Source organism: Dendropsophus ebraccatus, chromosome 9 (assembly GCF_027789765.1).
Source record: "Dendropsophus ebraccatus isolate aDenEbr1 chromosome 9, aDenEbr1.pat, whole genome shotgun sequence".
Taxonomy (NCBI): domain Eukaryota; kingdom Metazoa; phylum Chordata; class Amphibia; order Anura; family Hylidae; genus Dendropsophus; species Dendropsophus ebraccatus.
Window position 1 is genome coordinate 82,218,967 of NC_091462.1, and position 22,506 is coordinate 82,241,472.

Consider the following 22,506-nt stretch of genomic DNA (forward strand, 5'->3'; position numbering starts at 1 on the left):
CTAATGGTTGGGATTAATTATAGCAAAGTTGAGACAACTGTATATAAACACTTAAAGTACAGTAGCTGGACTATTATTGATGCATATTGCTATAGGCATCATGCTAACATGATTTTCTGCTGTATCCCTATAGGAAATTATCATCAGAAAATGTGCAATTTTCTTTCCATAGTGTTGAGGCCTGTATGTATAACAAGGTCATACTGAGGTTGCTTTATGCATAATATATTTTTTACGATGTTTAGATTTTCGTACCACTGGCAATAATAATCAGTGCAGGTTTAACAACTTGATCCTTCACCTATCTCTGCAGATTGACATTATTGCCTGCAAGATACAAGATCAGTCCGTCATCTTACTCCAAGGATATATCTGCTACCAGCATTTTAACAAAGTAAATGTGACAACACCAAAGCGTGGTGATTCTTTGCAGTCACCTGTGGGTTATGTCTTCTGTTACTGAGCAGTACACAGGGGAGAGATTATGGGATTAAGGCCCCCTCCTTAAAGGAAAACTATACGTTGTGTGACTATAGCCATTGACTGTTCAAGTTTCACCTTTAGGCTATGTTCACAAAGCGTAAGAGACCAGCCGTTCCCTGACCCGTCCGGATCATGCAACGGCCAGTCTCTGAAAAGGATAATCTTTCGGGCCGCAGTGTTCTGATGCGGGTGCATCCGTGCACGCCTGCATCAGATCTTCCTACTGCACACTATGGAGCGTGCGGCCGGAACCGCTTGCTCCATAGTGTGCACTGACATGGGTTTCTTCGACCACTATTCAATAAATAGCGGCCGCAGAAAACTGACATGTCAGTTGTTTACGGCACCGCTAGGGATCTCAGCCAGAGCGTATACCATGTGTATACGCTCCGGTCGGGATCCCATAGACAGCAATGCAACGTATATTTTCGTAATAATCACGGCCATTATACAACGGCCATGATTTTATGAAAATATACGTTGTGTGAACATAGCCCTAGCCATGAAGAAGACATTTTCGAAATGGCTGAAATAGAATTTTACTTCCTTTTGAGTTTTTGTTGTAAGTTACAATTTCTTGAATATAAAAACATCTAAAAACATTGAAGAAACTCCAGATGTCTTCCAATGTACAGAAGATTTGACAGATACATTACTTGTTTAGGCCTCACCTGAAGAAGGGCTCTTGGATATAGCTGCTCATTTCTTATTTACTTTCCTCCTGTTTCCTTAAGATTTTCATGATTTTATTTTTCATTTTACAGAAGGCAAATCTGATTTTTTAGGAAACTATCCAAGGGCTTTGTTGATTTATTTTCCTAAATAACATGGATACTGATCTACATCTTGTGGTATGATGTTTATTTTATTAGCCTAGGCACACAGGAATCCCAGTTCTATTTGCTTGCAGACTTTCATTATAGTAGGTGCACATCAGCGGCCGTGAATTACAGTAATTCTTACGCTTTACATATTCTTGACCAATAATATTTGAGCCATATGTGTGGTATATGTTGAAAAGATGAATTGTTATGGGTATATTGCTGATAATGTTACATGGAGAAGGTAGTTTGGCATAACAGTGTCAGTTTTTGCAATTTGGGGCTATGTTCACACCGTCAAAATCATAGCTGTTTTTCTTGGACGTGCATCATTTAATGGCAAATAATGGCCAGTCATAAATATGGCCGTCATTTTGACAGTGTGTGAACATGCCTAGGCCTGCCAGAAATGACTTTATAGCTCTACCTTTAATTGAACCAGCACATGTTCATGTTGTTTCATGGTTATATGGTATATGGTACATGATATATGGTTTTGTGGACCAGGGCTGGTTCTAGGTTTTCTGCTGCCTGAGGTGAAAACTGAATAGGACCTCCATTAAATGTAAGAAGGGTTTCGCATGCAGAAAATCTGCGCAGAGTTACCAAATACGTAGTACATTCCTGGTCCTGACTGCTTTACATTCCCAATTCCCACAGTTGCCATTTGTAGATCATATGGTCAATCAAGCCAAGGGTGTGTGGCGGATATTGCTATACAGTATGATTTTTGGCAACTTCATGGACCATGCTTCTTCTGAGGGACCTTGCAATCTTCTGGCTGAGGCAAGATGCTCATCTTGCCTCATGGAAGATAGATTCCTGTTGTGGAGGATGTTAATGGTGTGGCCATAAAGTTATTTTATCACTGAGGCAGATAGGTAATGTTAGCTCTCTTTATGCTGGTATTAAGGCATCTATTTCTAATTACTTATCGGAATAGCTAATACTGAATCCTATTTACGTATTTATAATAATTATCCCCACTGATGTTTCCAATCATTTTAAAGACAAGAACAACATAGCGGGCAATTTGGAGGTAGAAGCACTGAGCCAGTCATGTTTGGCCCGGTATCCCAGGCCTTTAATGCCTCTGTGTGGTTACACCTCCAGCTTTTCCGGTGTTCAGATTTCCAGCTTGTGTTTGATCTTTTACCTGATGATTGGACCTGATGTCACCTCCCGATATTGACTAAGCCTGTTTGACCTGTGCTCAGTATCTGGTTTTGACCCTTTGTTGTTTTATTTGTTTTTTCTCCTTTTTCAGTGTTTCCGCTCACATGCAGCAGTTTGGTGTTTCCGTTGCCTGTCTGACCTTTCTCCCCACCTGTACCCTTATCCCAGTGTTTGGGGTCACCATTTAGGGTGGATGGTTCAAGTACGTAGGGACAGTGAAGAGGATGAGAGCTGGGCTTGACGCATCCCTATCTAATCATGTACAAAAAGAAAAAAGCTAGACACAATATGATAAAGCGCACACCACTATATGCAAAGAATGATTACAATCTTTATTAGGACAAAACAAAAACAAACAGACACCAAAACAAGCATTAATTAATTGTTGCTTGTTTTGGTGTCCTGTTTTTGCATTATGTCCTAATAAAGATTGTAATAATTCTTTGCATATAGCTGTGTGCACTTTATCATATAGTGTCTAGCTTTTTTTTTCTTTTTGTACATGGTTTGTATTTTGGGCACTTAGCTGCACCCCTTGTTTTGTACTTGTGTGAGCTCCCCCATTTCTCTATATTTAAGATTATCCGTATCTAATGTGACAGTATTATTGCTAATTACAAACACTGTCCTCTGGTTGATCAACTCAGTTCTACACAAATATTACTGTACAGAATGACATCGTATTTGCATAATCTTTTTACCTACTGGATCAACTACCGGTAGTAATTTTTGACAATGATTGTCTAGTCCAGGAAGTTCAGTTTACAGCACTGACAGTATGTATTGAGATACAATGCTGTTCTCTCCTATAATGTGTATTTATATTTTATAAACAAAGCTTTCTTATAAAGTCATATTCCACAATGGATTTTCTGAGCGTCTTTGAAGCAGAACTAATGGACAATCAATGCAGAGGCTGACATGAGTTGCAGTAGCAGCCGGCTTTTAAAGCGAACATCCTGCTCCCTAGGAGACCATACATATTTTTAGGTTGCTAGCAGGAATATCACATGGCTGGTGTCATCATCTGCAGACATAGATTTAATAGTGTCCTAGATAATAAAAACCTACCTTGGGTAAAGGTACTGTGTACAAGGACGACAATTATGAGTATTGAAATGGTTCTTAACCCCTTCAGGACCAAGCCAATTTTCGCTTTTGCACTTTCATTTAGCAATTTTTGCTTTTGCGCTATCGTTTTTTCCTCCCTGTGTTTAAAAGGCCATCGCACTTGCATTTTTTTTACCTACAGACCCACATGAGCCCTTATTTTTTGTGCCACTAATTGTACTTAATTTTTCCATCAAATATGCCGCGAAACCAAAGAAAAAATTTTTTGTGTGGTGAAATAGAAAATAAAAGGCAGTTTTTTAAATTGGGGGGGGGGGGGGTTGTGTTTACGCTGTTCCTCCTATAGTAAAACTGAATTGTTATCTATGTTCCTCACGTCAGTATGATTACAACGATAGGCAATTTATGAAGCTTTAGTTTTATTTCATGGCTTTTCAAAAAATAAAACCTTATATAAAAAAAAAAACCCTAAATGTTCCTTAAATTGCTCTATTCCCATCCTAATAGCTCTTTTATCCTTTGGTCTATGGGGTTGTGTGAGGTGTCATTTTGTGCACCATGATCTGTACTTTCTATCAGTACCCTGTTTGTGTAAATGCTACATTTTTGTTACAATTTTCTGGACTTGATGCGACTAAAAATCAGCAATTTTGTATTTAGTTTGTAAATAGTTCGGGTTAATACGTACCAAATATGTTTATTTATTTATATCTATAAAATGGGAACGGGGGGTAATTCAAAGTTTTATTAGGGGAGGGGATTTTTTATTAGTAAAAAAAAAACATGGACGAGCTTGGGAGTGTGTTCGACAGCTGCATTTAATTAGCGGGCATGGTGATCAGCCCCCGCCCATTAATAGCCATGGATAGCAGCCAGGAGTGGCAGGATTCAAATCGGGGTGTCGGCGCAACCCCTCTCTTAACCCCCCTAGTGGACACATGACGTACCAGGTACATCATGTATCCTTAAGGGGTTAAATGTATATACACTCTAAGACTTGTATTTGTATTGGATATAACTATTATTTTACATTAAGGCTATGTTCACACACAGTATAACAATGGTGGTTGCTTAGCTATAGCCATTGTTATTCATGCCAAACACCAGCATTTCTTTGCATGTTATTGCCGCCATTAGAGCTCTGACAGCCACAGGAACATTTATTTCCATACGACCCACTTGGGGGTGTGTATAGAAATCAATAAAGTATTGATTTCCATGCACAGCACGGATAAACAGACTGCGAAAAAAGCAGCCCGTGTGTGCATGGACATTTAATAAGTTCATGTGAAAGCGGCTGTTATTAATTCACATGCCGATTCTTTTCACGGCTGCACCAAAAAACTAAGGAGCTGTTCGGTTCAGTGTGTGTACAGAGCAGAAATCAATGCAATGCCGCCAAGGCTGAGAAGAACAGCCACTGTTTTCATTGAAAACAGTGGCCTTTCTTTTCAAAAATGGTTCTGTAAACATAGCCCAAGGCTGTACAAACAATGGCCGTTATTTGGCACTCAGGTTTTTTTTTTGATTATCCAACAACAGCTGTTGTTTTCAATGCAAATTACATTGAAGTCTATAGACAACGGCCAGAAATAATTAACATGATCGTTATTTCGACTGCCGAAGCAAACAACGTCCGTTGTTCAATACATGTGTGAAATGACGGCCGTTGTTTGCATTGACTTCAATGCACATAATTTCATTATGAAAAAAAATGCCCTTGTGTAAATTGAAAACAACGGCCATTCTTTTCATAAAAAGTATACTGTGTGAATATAGCCTGAGGCTATGTTCACACTACGTATATGTCCGGCCACATATTTTTCGCGGCCGGACATATACGTGTAAAACTCTGGCCGGGATTTACGCAAGTTGTGGCCGGCTACGTACGGTCCGCGAACTTACGCCCGTAATGTACGTACGCTTCCCGAGCGGCGTACGTAGCGATCTGACAGCGGTATTTTACTAGGATATCTTCGGCTAGCCCCGGACACCCCACAGAACCTTTTGGATCGGCAAATCAAAGTGTAAAAAAGAAGAAATCACCACTCCGTACGGGACCGCATGTTACGCTACGGGCGTAAGTTACAGCATTTCCGTCCCGAAACAATGGTCTGGTTCATTTTTTACGGCGCCGAATACGATCAGGGCGTAAGTTCTTACGTAGTGTGAACTGTGCAACTGTACATCGTATACTTTCCATTGTGCGCAAACTACGTAAATCTCCGGCCGCTTATTCACGGAGCGCGCTACGGCCGAAAACTTGCGTTTTGTGAACCTAGCCTAAAACTGTAAGTGTAGTAAATAGCAGCCTCAGGATTTGAAAATGCACAATGCTCCGGGGTCACAGGGTGTGAATTTGACTACAGACAATATCTGCATGGAATTTCTGTTTTTATGTTTTTGTGTGTATCATGGCACTTGTGAATTGCAAGGCCAGGATCTATGATCTTTATAGCCAGGATGCCCAAACCAAATTCTCATCTCACTACCATTAGATCAATGTTAAATCATAGAAATTAAAATTCAGGAACTTAAAAACAAAGTGACTAGTTGCGGCAGGAATTTTCAGTCTTTGTGTACTATGGCCAGTTTCCAGATTTGTCTCTTAAAAATATTTTTGGCATTTAATGAATGCAAGTTATGTAAGGATAAGTTCACACCCGTTCACCTGTATCAGAAATAATACACAGATTGTAGCACCTGCAGCAGAATTAAAACCTGCAGTGTGCCCTATTTCCTTTTTGAAAGGAACACAGACCATTCGACCCACTGGGGGGAGGGGGATGAATAAATCTGCGTACATCAAAAATCCGTTAAGGTTTAGGCTATGTTCGCATGTCGTATCAGACCGGCCGTTCCGTGACCCCGGCCAGGTCACGGAACGGCCGGTCTGTGCCCGATCATCGCGGCCAGTACTTAAGTACCGGACGGATGATCTGTCCGGCCGCAGAGCTCTGATGCGTGCACATCAGCGCGCGCCCGCATCAGAGCTTACCATAGCCCACAGTGAAGCAAGCGGCCGGAGCCGCTTGCTTCACTGTGTGAACTGACAGGTCTTTCTGCGGCCAGAATTTACTGAATTCCGGCCACGGAAAACTGACATGTCAGGTTTTTCCGGCACCGCATGGGGTCCCGGCCGGGGCGTATACGACGTGTGTACGCTCCGGACGGGATCCCATTGCACATAAGGCTATGTTCAACTCCACAAAACTACAGCCGTAGTTCTGCGGCGAGAACTACGGCCGTAGGTTTACGTAGTGTGAACATAGCCTAAGGCTGTGTTCACAATGTAGTTTCATTGTATTACTGTATGATTTCTGTAAAGACGCTGCAGTATCGTGACTGTACTGCAGTGAAATTCCAATATGTGTGAACCCAGCGTTGTAGCAAAAAAAACTGACTTACATGACCTGCACCACACATTGGATACGTTTTAGATATTTTTAGACACTATCCATACTATCCAGGATAACAAGCTGATCACTGGGGGTGCAAATACAGGGGCAACATCTGCAAAGAGTTTGTATGTTCTCTGTGTTTGCATGGGTTTCCTACAGTTTCATCACAGAACCAACAAATATATTATATTAGATGCTCTAAATTTATACTCGATGATTTAAAGAGGAGCCCATCTATTGATAACAATGGTGCAAATAAAGATCACGATTATTATTTGCGCCTGCCATATTCAGTAGCCAACCATCCAGGAGTCCTGGAAAACACAGATACAGCCTATTGCCTATGGCTGCGTTGGCACGCCTCGTGTGTAGCACATTTTCCAGGCAGCCTTAGGGGCCTATTCCACCGGACGATTATCGTTCAGATTATAGTTAAATCGTTTGAAACTAAACGATAATTGTTCGGTTGAACTGCAGTTAACGATTAACGACCAAACGAGAAATCGTTGATCGCTTTATAAGACCTGGACCTATTTTTATTGTTGCTCGTTCGCAAAACGTTCGCAAATCATTCACATTGAATAAGACGTTGTTCGGTCATTCACAGTAGATACGAACGCAATAGCGAAGAAAAAATGATCGCAAATACAATCATAAGTAACTATTATCGTTCCATGGAAATGAGTGAACGTTTTCAGGTCTTTCGCAATAGCGGTCGTTTGAGATCGTAAATCGCTAACGGTTATGCAAACGATAATCGTCTGGTGGAATAGGGCCCTTAGGGCTGCATCCAGCTTCATCAGGCATTAGTAATCAAATGCAGCACGGGTTCGGACAGACCCCACCCCCTGCCCGGCACTGTAATTCATTAATTTTACTGGACTTCTCTTTTAGGCAACATGCACACGAATTCCATAACTGAATCCCACCAGCCTCCCTGTCATAATGACAGTCTATGGGAGGCTTGCACGCATTCCCTGTCTGCGCTGAAGAGTGAAAATTCTTCAGCGCGGAGAGAGGAGGCGTGTGAGCCTCCCATAGACTGTCATTATGACAGGGAGGCTGGCGGCAATTCTGCCACTTTTGATCCATGTGCACGTAGCCTTAAAAATAAAAAAGATGAAGGTATTGTCAGGACAGGCAGGCATAGACAAGACAGTGGGCCCTAGATCTGAACCCACCCACTGTCACCTGCCTACTTGCCTCAGTCGACCCTAAACGGTCGCGGACAACCACAGAGTCGGTCCCTACACTGCATAGGTGAATACACAAAAGTAGACAGACAAACAAAACACAATGGAGGATAGTCAACTAGCAGGGTCAGAACCAAACAGACAACACAGAAGGAGAGCGGATAGTCAAATGTCAAGCAAGAGGTCAGAACACGGGTAGAGCAATAGGAAGGGGATTAGGACAGGGAACGCTGGGAAAGGAGCAGGGGAGCTGGGACTAGTAACAACCAATAGCCAGCAGGGAACTGAGGATCTGACTGCTTTTTATCCAGGATCAGAGACTGGGTGCAGCAGCTGATTGGACCAGCCCTGATCCCAGCACCAAGCTCAGCTGAACAGATCTAGCAGTGTAGTAACCCCTGCACTGCCAGAAGTCTGACAGGCAAGGCAGGTGTGGCTGGAAAGTAAAACACAGTTCATTCAGTGCAAACACAAACAGAAATTCAGCGCTTCCTCGGCCGCCCGCCATGGACTGAGGAGCGCAAAGTCACATTCCTAACAGGTATCCTGCCCCATTCCCCAGCGCTGCTTAGACCAGGTTGCTCTTATCTTCTTCTTCTTATGATGTTTTTTGGGGTAGGAAATGCCCTCTCATCCTATCACTGGCTGGGCCAGGTCATCACTCAGTAGTTAACTAAGTTAGCATTTCCTGCTGAAACTAAATGTCTTAGTAAGCAGGATGGATCCAGCACCATTGGACGAATTAGGGCAGGTGAGTACGTTTTCTTGTTTATTTTTACAGCACCTTGAATCTAGGTTGCAATGGCCCCATGTTACAATATTGTCAACATACAATGTTTTTTCCTGGACCTTTGTAAGATAAAACCAGACTCCTCATACAATCCTACAAATACTCAGGATCTGTACTTGTGAATGGCTGAAAGAGCCAACCAATCAGATACAGTTACCTACAATACAATGAAATACAAATGTCTGCATACAGAAATACAAGGTGTCCATAGGCTTTATAAAAATATGATGTGCGAAAATAGCCTAGTAATGTGTCATCTATATTTTTAGTAATTAAAACTGGATGCTGATACATATTTTTGTTTCTATTTTTTTCTGATTGTAGATTTCTTTAAATTCTGTTTTCTGTAGATGATTATGGGGGCATCCGTCTTCTCTAAGCTGCTCTCAACAGCATTTAGGGAGATGCTTTACAGCAGCTACAAGGACCATGGAAAGCAGTAGTCTGGAGATGATCAGTTGACTTCTATGTTCTGGACATGCTCTGTGACCTCTGTAGAGGTTATTGTGCTAAGAGGGGGAGAAGGTGAGCTGTGACTATTATATATTGTGTTGTCTATGGTTATTACCTTTCATTGTAATCTTGCCTGTGACTGAGAAGTGTTCAGTGGCTACAATGAAAACCAGAGGATTTCGGGATCAAAAATAAAATTACCTAAAATTTCCTAAAAAAATATGTTTAGCAAGTAGTGTTTGACAAGTAGGTGGATACGATGCTATAATGATACCATTTGCATATAATAATACAGTTTTAGGCACATACTTTTCACTACAATTGGTGGAAATTGTACAGTATGTTTGCACAACATTTATACCATACTATACTGTAAAGCATATGATCTAGGCAAAACATTGGATGTCTTTTGATACAACTTGTGAAATAAAAAAAATGATAGCATTCTATGCATGTGTCCCTACATACCAGGGCAAGCTGTAGAATAAAGTGTAACTGTCATTTAATTTTCACATTTTTCAGAAATCAGTAAGTATGAATAGTTCAAGAGATTTTAAGAAACTCTGTAATAAGATTTAATAAGCAAAAGAGTTTCCTTCTGTACTCAAAAAGCTGTTTTCCTACCTCCCCCCTCACTTCAGAAGAAGCAGGATTTCTGTGCCCATTATGCTCTATGGAGGGGGGAGGGGTGAAGGGGGATACGTGAGCATGGAGAGGAGAAAAGGCAGCCCTGCAAAACACTACATTCTGCAATTTTATCTCACCAAACTCCCTGATAAGCACTGACCTTTCTGACTTCTGAATCCAGCATTTTATGTGCCCAGACAGTCTGCACACTTTACAGCTGCTTTCCTGCTCTCCCTGCTCACTCATCCTCTCGGCCCATTCCCCCTCCATAAGTTATATGGGACTCAGCAAACCCATCTTCACTTGCTCCTCTGTAATAAGGATGGCTTTGCCTGATAATGAAAAAATAAGGCTTTTTTGCCTTTGTGATAAATCCTATTATTGAGTTTTTTTAAAATCGTTTTTGTGAGTGATTCTCTGAAAATTTTTTTTTAATGACAGTTACACTTTAAATAGCCATTTCTAAAAAACAAACAAAAAAACCTATTCTGCCTACTAAATATAACATTTGGTATGCAATCCATTGTGTCTAGAAGAGGTGAAGGATTTGAGATAATAAAAGTAACAGATTTTTAGACTAGAGTTCATCTTTGTTTAGAATCACTGTGTTGCCATCTTTCACACATAAATTACTCATGATGTAACTTTTTGCACTGGTTGCCAGTGGAAGCTTTTGGCCAGTGACTACATTTCTGTAAATAAAGCAGTGCGAACACTGACACCTGCAGGCTGTAAAAACATAGTTATCTGGCGGCTGATTTGTGAAGGATGGATTTTATGCATTTATTTTATAGTATGGATCATTACAGTTGTGCACATACCAATTATGTTTACCTTTTTATGTTCACACACAGTATTTTTGCTCAGTATTTTTCAACCAAAACCAGAAGGGGACTAAAGACAGAGAAATGTTCACACACTGTTGAAATTTAGTAGATGGCCGACATTTAAAGGGGTAGTGCGGCGTTTCAAAATTATATTCACTAAATAACACACATTACAAAGTTATACAACTTTGTAATGTATGTTATGTATGTGAATGGCCCCCTTCCCCGTGTCCCCCCCCCCCACGCTAGACCTGGAAGTGTGATGCACTATACTCACCTGATTCATGTCGACCCTCGTCCGCCATCTTGGGACAATGATGTCATCTTTGGGAGGCCGGCCGAACCGCTCCATCCGTCCCTCATGCCGCCCCCCCTGCCGCGTCATCAGCAGCTCAGCTGCGATTGGCTGAGCATAACTGTGCTCAGCCAATCGCGGCTGAGCACAGTTATGACGCGGCAGGGGGGGGACATCATTGTCCCAAGATGGCGGATGGGGGTCAACACGAATCAGGTGAGTATAGTGCATCACACTTCCGGGTCTAGCGTGGGTGGGGGGGAACACGGGGAAGTGGGCCATTCACTAACATAACACATTACAAAGTTGTATAACTTTGTGTGTTATTTAGTGAATAATTTTGAAACTCCGCACTACCCCTTTAAATGTCGTCCATCTACTAAATTTCAACAGTGTGTGAACATTTCTCTGTCTTTAGTCCACTTCTGGTTTTCGTTGCAAAATACTGACCAAAATACTGAGCAAAAATACTGTGTGGGATCATAGCCTAGTATTGCTTTTTTTTAATTTGTTTTTTTTTAGTGTGAGAATGTTATTCATTTTGTTTAGACCCACTCGGGGGCTTAACCATGTTATTACTATAACACTATATTGCATTTCTTCTCTATTGTAGTGCATTATTCCTGTCACGATCAATCTAAAAGGCAGTATGTCAATGATATAGTCCTTCATAGAAGACAGACCCAGGAGGGCATTTGGGCCGTCATGGAAACCAATTTGCATCCTGCCAAACCACTTAGATGACACTATTGTCCATGGTGGTTGAGTGGCTTTATGGCTGTGATATGAGTTATCTCTGATCCCAGCTGTTGCAACAGAGTGTAATATACTGTACAGCTGACATCCATTGTAGATTGCCCAGGCACAATTCCTGTGTCCACAACATCTCTGTACTAGAAATGAGTGAACTAACAGAGGGTGTGGCCAAACCCAAACCTGATTGCTCAGCTGTTGAATCCCACTGCCAGGAAAAGATAGATGCATCCCCAGAGTCATATGTGCCTGGAATGTAATTCAATTTGATGCTCCTAGGGTATGAGTGATGCTTACCTAGTTAGCTTGCTTATTCAGGGTTAGTAGTTATTTATATTGTAAATGGGCTCTTGACTTTGACAAAAAGTTTTTTTTTCCAGAAACAGTGCCACTCTTGCCAGTAGGATGTGTCTGGTACTGCGGCTCGGACATTCAATTAAGGATATGCTGCAAAACCAGATTTAATTTAGACCTGAGAAGGCAGATAGATATCACCGAGTCTGCGTTTTATATAGAAAATAGAAATAGAATGGCTATGGGGCAAGTTATGGTAAAACTAAGGGTTAATTAAGGGAGTACGCAGGAGGGAGAGGAGTGCTGAGGAAATTGGTAGTTAGGAAGAAAACTCCTACAGATATGGTATACTAACTATTGCTAAAAGGGGTTGTCCAGCAAAAATCTTTTTCTTTTAAATCAACTGGTATCAGAAAGTTTTATAGATTTGTAATTTACTTCTATTAAAAAATCTCACGTCTTCTCATACTTATTAGCTGCCGTATGTCCTGCAGGACAGTACTCTGTGCTGATATCTCTGGCTGAGACAAGAACTCTGTCTCGGTTTTCTATGAATCCCCATGGAAAACCTCTCCTGCTCTGGACAGTTCCTGTCTCGGCCAGAGATGTCAGCAGAGAGCCCTGTGTAAGACTGAAAATAAAACAACAATTCCTGCAGGACATACAGCAGCTAATAAGTATGGGAAGACTGGAGATTTTTTAATAGAAGTAAATTACAAATCTATATAATTTTTTGACACCAGTTGATTTGAAAGAAAACGATTTTCGCTGGATAACCCCTTTTAGTCTTTTGCCTGTGAAAGAAGAGTGTCCCTTACCAAGGACTGGTCATTCGGTAAATTCTTTTATGCCATATCCTCTGTTGTTCCTCTTGGAAATACTTTGATTAATGGACAACTGGGTGTGACAGTTTTTCTTGACATGCCCCTTCTCATCCAGCGACTATCCAGTCAATGCCATGTGGAGGGGCACACTGTTTTAAATGCGCGGTTGTCAATTTATATATAGTCAGTAGGAATAACAGAGGAATGGCATAATATAGAAAATATGGAAAGCTGCTCCAGCTTTGCCTTTTCTCTGCCACATGATGTTGTCATGGCCGATTCATTAAATAAGTTCAAGGGAGGCCTGGATGCTTTTCTTGAAAAATATAATATTACAAGTTATGGGCATTAGATTTCTGGGGATATGTTGATCCAGGATTATTCTGATTGCCATTGGAGTCGAGAAGGAATTTTCTCCCTGTGATGGGGCAATTGGTATCTGCCTCATAGGGGTTTTTGCCAATCAATGGATCAACACAGTAGGGTTTTTCTAGGTTGAACCTGATGGAATCTGGTCTTCTTTCAACCATATTAACTGTGTTACTATGAGGAAAGTAAGCATTAAGGCTAGGTTCACACTGCGTTTTTGCAATCCGTTTTTTTTATCCGTTTTTTGAAAAAAAAAATGGATGAAAAAAACGGATGCATTGGTGTGCATCCGTTTTGATCCATTTTTCCATTGACTTCCGTTGTTTAAAAAAAACGATCGAAACGGATACGTTTTTTTTGAGGGACACAAAAACGTAGCTGACACTACTTTGGTGTCTGTTAAAAAAAAAAATGATCCGTTTTGATCCTTTTTTTTACAATGGAAGTCAATGAAAAAACGGATCAAAACGGATGCACACAAATGCCGTTTGGAAAAAACGGATGAAAAAAATGGATTGCAAAAATGCAGTGTGAACCTAGCCGAAGTTAAAGGTGCATTCCGCTCAAACATAATTTTTCATATGTTGCTGCCCATGGTGAGATTAACAATTCATTCCATAGTTGTTATTATCTATTCAGTCTCCTTCCCTCAATTCTGAGCTGCTGCTTTCTGCTGAAGACACAAAAACTGCATGTGAGCTTTTCTCTCCATCCCCCCCCCTCTTTCCCCCACCTTCTGAGATGGCTGATGTAAACAAGTCCCTATCTGCAACTTTGTAATGCCAGGAGGGATAATGACAGCTAATAACAGTTAATCAGCTGCTTGACCTCAAATTAACCCTCCCGGCATTACAAAGAAGCTACATAGTTGCAGATAAAGCCTGTCAGGGACTTGTATATATCAGCCTTCTTGGAAGGGAGGGGAGAGGAGAGGGAGATGGAAATAAAAGTTCACACACAGTTTTTTGTGTCCAGCAGAAAGCAGCAGCTCAGAACTGGGCGAAGGAGACTGAATGGATAAAAATTATGGAATAAATTGTTAGTCTCACCATGGGCAGAAACATATGAAAAGTAATGTTTGAGCGAATTTCCCCGTTCACACCTACAGGATCTGCAGCTGATTTTCTGCAGCAGATTTCATTTGAATAACTGAACACAGCATCAAATCTGCTGCAGATCCTGTAGGTGTGAACGCAGGGTGCGTTCACACCTACAGGATCCGCAGCAGATTTGATGGTGCAGATTTGATGCTGTGTTCAGTTATTTAAATGAAATCTGCTGCAGATCTGCTGCGGATCCGCAGCAGAAAATACGCTGCGGATCTGGTAAGTGTGAACGTACCCTCAAGAGGTTTTCCAGGAAAAACTATTGATAGCCTGTGCACAGGATAAGAGCCAAGGATTAACCATTGTGAGAAATATATTTCTTTCTTGTTTAGGCCCAACCCCAATACTGTATATTCTGGGGTTGAGTGAAATCGCAATATTGCAACTTTGGAGGATGAAAAATGAATTGGTCTGTCACGTATCGCTGCACCCAAATATGCAGTTTTGAAAGAAAAAGATCAGAAGAAGAATTAAAATATTTGCAGAAACATATCCATTTACTTCTATTGAATACATTACTGCCATAAGTCAGTCTGCTGATAGCTGCCACTTCCCATGTATGAGCAGTCACATATACGTTATTGCCTAATCTTTGTTTAATATTTAACTCTGATATTCCCGCTGTTAGTCGAAAACCAAGTGCTGGTGGATTTAGACTTCAGTTACACTTTCCATTTTTGTTAATGTTATTTGAACTGTAAAAAGGATTTAACCTTCCTGACTAATTTTAGACACATTCTTAACATTCTGTTTGACAAGAAAAACACATAGACGAATGCTTAGGATGGCAGAACTGTGGGGTTGGCCCTGCAGGACGCCTCTTGCTATCTGTGTAGTGGTATGTATAAAGGATATGGGGGGACATAGATAAAGCTTAATCACGGGGACTAGATTAATGCGCTTGGTTTTAAGGGATGTTTCTTATATGGCAGGCTACAAAAATTGAGCTGAAAGGACAAATTAGATGTAATCTTACGGTATGATCTTAGTGTTGATTTTTTTTTTATTATAATTTTCCATTGAACTCAGTAGGAGAGGGAAATGCACATTGTGTGTGGACTTTTTGTGCTCTTTTTAAATGCATTTTATGGCTTGTGAGTAGGGATGGTCCGAACCTGCCTAGGTTCGGGTTTGTACGAACCCAGACTCTCGGCAATGATTTCCGCTGTCTTTAACATCCGTGCAGAGGGTGGATACAGCGGGAGGACCGCCATAGGCTGTATCCCAGTTTTCTGCTTTATCCACCTCTCCACAGAGGTTTAAGACAGCGGGAATCATTGCCGAGAGTCCAGGTTCGTACGAACCCGAACCTAGGCAGGTTCGGACCATCCCTACTTGTGAGCATACCCTAAAATTGATTTTCCTATTTTTGTGCACTTGCACTGGAAATGCCATAAATATCTGATAGATGTGGGGTCAACCTTTGAGACCTGCACCTATCTTGAGAGATTTATATTTTGGGAGTTGAGTTACCAGTACTGAGCTGTCTATGCTGCTCCCACTAACATCTATGGGAGTTACAGAAGCTGTGTAAAACTTAGGGCCCTATTCAACCAGCAGATTATCTGACAGATTTTTTTGAGCAAAAGCCAGGAATGGACTATAAACAGGGAACAGGGAACAGGTAATAAAGAAAAGACTGAGATTTCTCCTCTTTTCAAATCCACTCCTGGCTTTGGCTTAAAAAAATCTGTCAGATAATCTGTTGGTGTAATAGGGCCCTTACAGACTCCTCATCCTTATCATCTCTTTGGACTCTGTTTTTCATACCATGATTTAATGTTACAATACAGTTGTCTTTTTGTTCCCTCTTCATATATGGTATCTTTTTTTTTTACTTCCATAAAGATGTATTGTATGTCAAATAAAATTCAACAAACCGTTTTGGTTCCCAAAATGTCATGATTCAAGGGTTGTTGTATTATTTCACAAGTGATAAAACTATGTTGAGTACATCAGGCATCACGTCAAGTGTTCTCGGTAAAGGGGTAGATTGTTCACTCTTATCCATGCCCCCATACCATTGTAACAGCCGGTGAGCAGGAGGTGTTCAGCAGTTGATCTTTTTTTTTTTATAAGAATTAAAGGGGTTATCCAGTGCTACAAAAACATGGCCACTTTCTTTCAGAGACAACATGATTCTTGTCTCCACGTCAGGTGTGGTTGGCAATTAAGCTCCATTTACTTCAATGTAACTGAGCAGCAAAACCCCGCCCAAGCTGGAGACAAGAGTGGGGATGTCTCTGGAAGAAAGTGGCCATGTTTTTGTAGCGCTGGATAACCCCTTTAAACTCCACATTCATGATAATGGGACATCATTTATACAGATGTAAAATCTTATCACCAGCCAAAACGTAAAACTTGACCGTGCCCTTAAAGGGGTTATCCAGTGTGGGGGCACTTATTTGGGGGGGACCGGGGAGGAGGTGGCTGAAATAAAAGACGTCTTCCCACCTCCTTGGTTCCAGCGGCGGGTCACTCATTGCGGTCTCATGGCCGCTCAGCCACTCAGTGAAGGAGGCGGGATCCGTTTGAAATCTGCTCAGATCCCGCCTCCTTCACTAAGTGGCTGAGCGTCCCTGAGCGTTTCGGGCGGCGTCAGACACCAGGAAGCAGCCAGGAACTGGGGACTAGAGCACCGCGATGAGTGACCCGCCGCTGGAACCGGGGAGGTGAGTGGATGTCTTTTATTTCAGCCACCTCCTCCCCGGTCCCCCCCCCCCAGAAAGTGCCCCCATGCTGGAGCACCCCTTTAATTCTTTATAGTAGTAGCCATATATTTACTGTGAGCTCAGTTGTTTGTAGTCCTCCCCTCAGTCTGTTTCCTGCGCAGCCCGAAATTAATAATAAATTCAATATTGATTTCAATCGCCCAGCCCTAGTGGGCTCCCAGCCTTGGTGGGCCTGGGAGCGGCGGCCCCCCTTGCCCCCCCCTAATTTCGCTACTGCCAGGAGGCCAATGTATGCCCTCATTTTCTGAATATGTAAATTGTAACTTATGCAGATAAAAAATAAACTAAAAGCTTTTAACATCCTAACTACCTAATGGCCAAACTGAGATGTCATGTGAGAATAATTTATAAAGAACCTGGTTATATATAACATAGGTAGTTTTATTGCCAGGTGCTTAGACACCATAGTACCTTTATAGTTCAGTATACCTTCCCAGCTACCATTAGTGTGTGTGTGGTGTGGTCAGACACTCACCTAACATCATCTTTATGAGGTAAAATTTAATATACAGAACATTCTATCATTTATTTTTTTGGGTCTATTCTCCTCGTGAGCTCCCACCAGGCCTGGCTGTCATATTTGTGACTGTGATGCTTTGGGTCAGCATATTCATATCTCTAAAGCTCTGGCTGAGGCTCATTCCCTCATCTGTGCATTGCTGGGGAGCTGCAGCTCTAAGGATGTCCCCTGTATGTGCAGTGTGGAGATTCTCCCAGTCATTTCTACGGGGCGCTCTTCCCCATCTCCCTCCTCTCCTGTACATCTGGCAAGGACCTCCCCTGGCACCCAATGTATCTGGGTGCCAAATTTGGGGTCAAATGGTTCAAGGGGTACATAAGTCTATAGAAGACAGACAGACAAACAAACAAACAGACACATTCATTTTTATTATTTAGATTTATAGATTACAGATTATCTGTGGTCTTCAGCTGCTACTTCTGATGAAAAATGGCCCATCCTTTAGGTGCATTTCAAAAGTGGTGTCAGGGGTATTGTGTTTCTAAAAGTCCAAACTTTTAAGTAAAATTTAGATCATTTGTGCCAAAAAAATGCAAAAAAAAAAAAAAAAAAGGTGCATGCCCTTGAAAAATTCTCCCCCGTGAGTTTAGGATTAGAATTTACGGCCGTATTGATCAGAATGGCAACATAAAGCCCAGTCAGAGTAATATTCAGCTAAATCTCCTATTTAACTTAGGCAGAAACATCTCAGGGATCCCAGCCGAGTTATGAAACAGTTCTTGGAATCTTCTCAGCATTGGCCATTAATAACAAGTCCTTAACACGTAGTATTCAACAGAAACCCTTCTCATCAATATAAAACCTCAGGAGCCGCCGTCCAGTGAGAAGTGATTTACTGATACAGCCATGTATTTTACTTTAAAGTTCTGTCATTGAAACATTTATTTATTCAAGTCACATGCTTGACATGCTTTACTTAGAAAACCTACTGTGGTTCTTTGGAAAAAATATTGACGTAAAAGCATTTTTTGTTTTCCACTTATGTAACACTTTAACTTCCTGCGTAACTAGATGCAGAAAAGGGGGACTGTTTATGGTGCAGATCTTCAGAATTATTTAGATTTTCTAGACTTGCATTATATGCCTTAAAGGGCAAGTACACTTGAACAATAACCCTGCCCCCGCCAAATGACAGTAGTAGTTTTATTTGTAGTAGTTGTGAGTTGTGTTGTCCTCTTCAACAGACAATAGGTGACGACCATAAGTCTTGCCACTGAGGCTGTTGATCAGCTGTAACTCTATATTACTGTACAGGTTTTTTTTTTCTGTAGCCATAGCCATGTTTATATGGTCAATAAGCAGTGTGGTTTTCAAGGCAGAAGCCATGCCAATTTCCAAGGTGCTCCCATTGTCTTCAAAGGGAGGCAGGAAACTGTGCCATTACACTCTGAAACTCCCCTTGAAATCAATCTGAGCTTTATGGCTCTTTAGTTTCTGCATCCTGGAGTGATCATAGGGTGAAAACCTAGAGGGCGTTTAGAGGGAGATTTATCAAACATGGTGTAAAGTGAAACTGGCTCCGTCGCCCCCTAGCAACCAATCAGATTACACCTTTCGTTTTCCAAAGAATCTGTTTCACTTTACACCATGGTTGATAAATCACCTACTTAGAAACCACTCCCAAAGCCAAACCGGTTCTGTAACACAGCGGGCCCACATTCACTGCCCATTACAACCATACTGTTATTAAACAGAAACTACTACAGAAAGACCAATATAACCACCATACTGTAAACAGATAAGAGCAGATATCAGTTCTACACAGACACTGTCGAGCAGGGGTCCCCAAACTTTTCACACAGGGGGCCAGTTCACTGTCCCTAAGACCGTCGGAGGGCCGGACTATAAAAAAAACAAAACTATAATCAAATCCCAGTGCAAAATGCCACAACGCCCCCCCCCCCCAAAAAAAAAGTAAAAGCATCCCTCTCTTTCTACCCCTCACCCAGCACACACTCAACCCCTCACTCCCCCCTCAACCAGCCTCCCCTAACTCCCCCTTCACACCCTCAACCAGCCCCCTCATCCCATATACTAATAATGTATCCCTGCATTGTCCCCCATATAGTTATATTGCCCCCCTGCAATGTCACCCATATAGTTATATTGCCCCCTGCAATGTCCCCCATATAGTTATAATGACCCCCTGCAATGTCCCCCATGTATGAATAATGTTCCCCCATATAGTTATAATGACCCCCTGCAATGTCCCCCATATAGTTATATTGTCCCCTGCAATGTCCCCCATATAGTTATAATGCCCCCCTGCAATGTCCCCCATATAGTTATATTGTCCCCTGCAATGTCCCCCATATAGTTATATTGCCCCCCTGCAATGTTCACCATATAGGTATAATGACCCCCATATAGTTATAATGACCCCTGCAATGTCCCCCATATAGTAATAATGTCCCCCATATAGTTTTAATGACCCCCTGCAATGTCCCCCATATAGTTATATTGTCCCCTGCAATGTCCCCCATATAGTTATAATGCCCCTCTGCAATGTCCCCCATATAGTTATATTGTCCCCTGCAATGTCCCCCATATAGTTATAATGCCCCCCTGCAATGTCCCCCATATAGTAATAATGTCCCCCATATAGTTATAATGACCCCCTGCAATGTCCCCCATATAGTTATATTGTCCCCCTGCAATATCCCCCATATAGTTATATTGTCCCCCTGCAATGTCCCCCATATAGTTATAATGCCCCCCTGCAATGTCCCCCATAAAGTTATTATGCCCCACTGCATTGCTACAAAAAAAAAAAATTATACTCACCTAATACTGTGTTCATCTCTTCTAGCCTCTTCAGCCGGTCAGTCGCCGGAGGGATCCCCCAGCAGGAGCAGCGACGTCATCACTGCCCCTGCCGGAGGATCCCTCAGAGATCATGTCCAGGTTACATCCCAGGCGGGGGTTAGTGGTCCGTGCGGCACGGAGGAGGCTGGCGGCAGGGATAACATCTGACACTGCTCCGGGATCTGCGGTCCGTTGCACCAGACCGCAGATCCCGGAGCAGGACCGCAGATCTCGGAGCAGTGTGAGATGTGGCCCTGCCGCCAGCCTCCTCCGCGCCACACGGACCACCAACCCCCCCGCCTTGGATGTAACCTGGACATGATCTCTGAGGGATCCTCCGGCAGGGGCAGTGATGACGTCGCTGTACCTGCTGGGGGATCCCTTCGGCGGGGATGTCGGCAGCAGTGTGGATGCGGGGCAGGGGCTGGCGTGATCCGGAAGGGGGAACTCTTTTATTGGTGCTCAGTGAGAGCAGTCTTCTCACTGACCACCAATGAAAGAGTTGTCCCTTCCGGAAGTGCGGCGGGGGCCGGATAAAAGGCCTCGGGGGGCTGCATGCGGGCCGTAGTTTGGGGACCCCTGCTGTAGAGCTTTAGATGTAAATCCTGTAGTTAATATGTTCCCCCGATTGGAGTTATTCATCTTCCCTTTTCTTCTGTATCTGACATACACTGCCATGAATACTTCTCCCCATAGATGACTTGTCTGTTGTCTTTGGTTTTCTGCCCAGATGTCTTTGGTTTATCAGTGATCCATCACCCTCCCCATCTATTCCCAAGTTCTACACAATCTAACTATCTGCCGCCATTTAAACTCTACAATCCTGCTGCTTCCTCTGTACTCTGTTTTCTGCTGCCCCCGGTGCCCTCATAACCACATTTACCCCTCAAAAAATAATGCCGAACGGACAGTACTGCAGATGGTTATAGCACCCCACACAATATAGGGCCCTTTTTTGTACCACATATTATATTTTTCCTTTAAGGGCATTAGTGTTTTTTTTTTTGTTTTGTTTGATTACATTGATGATTACATTTAGATTACATTGATGAAAATTAACAATGTTATTGTGTGTAGTATTGAGTATTTTGTATAAACTTGCCGGTATGGACAGTAGAGCTAATTATGCTGAATATATCAGATTTTATAGTAATATAAAGCAATATACAAATTAGCTGATTGGTGCACTGGGTGTGTTCCCCAGCCCCCAAGTGCACCTGTCTGCCCGTTAGTCAACCTAGGTAGTTACACCTCCTGATAAATATTCACGTGATTCCTCTGTTGTGACAAAGTTGAATTTCATTGTCAGATCGTGTGCTATCGCAGTTACATAGGCAATATGGTGGCCGGGTAATGTTACAACGGGATCTACTGTGTCACAGCAGAGGAGTCACATGAATACTTATTAGGCAGACAGTTGGACTAGTATATTTGGGGGGAATGCTCCCTGTACACTGAACCAGCTAATTTGCCTATATCGCTGTATCTACAATCTGGCTGAAGGAGGTAACAAATTAATCTAGGAGATTAGCCCCCTACCAGCAGCAAGCTGGTTATTACTATTATATTCATAAATTGTCTATTATCAGAGGCTCTGGTGTACTTTTTTGTTAACTTTACAGTCTGAAAGTTGTAATTCTGTGAGGCAGGAGTCCAATGTATCCATGCCATGTGCCCCTCCTCCCCCGCCATGCTATTACTACCATTAAATTGAATGAACAGTAAAAGCGCACTGATCGACAAGAGTAGCATTAATTATTGTGACGGTAGGGATGGAACCAAGTCACTCATAAATGTACTTTATAAATAACTATGATGCTATTTTTTTTAGTTCCCTCCATATTAGATTAGGTTACAATTTGAAAGTTTTAGGCAACTATATTTCATTGCCCTTTCTATTCGATCTGTCATGCAACCAAATTTGCACCAGTTCCCTAACCTCCCTCTCTGTTAGATTGCCTTGTTT

General features: G+C 42.1%; 1 long non-coding RNA gene across 2 annotated transcripts in view; it reads left to right on the forward strand.

The window, feature by feature from the left end:
* The window catches only part of LOC138802222 (uncharacterized), an 81,007-nt gene that overhangs the window by 54,938 nt on the left and 3,563 nt on the right, over nt 1-22,506 (forward strand). The window contains exons 2-3 of one of the 2 annotated variants that reach the window (XR_011364700.1): nt 9,286-9,460; nt 14,816-14,998. This is a non-coding gene — a long non-coding RNA (uncharacterized lncRNA). Of the gene's footprint in view, nt 1-9,285; nt 9,461-14,815; nt 14,999-22,506 lie in introns of those variants that run through there. The other variant, XR_011364699.1, reaches the window with a different exon arrangement.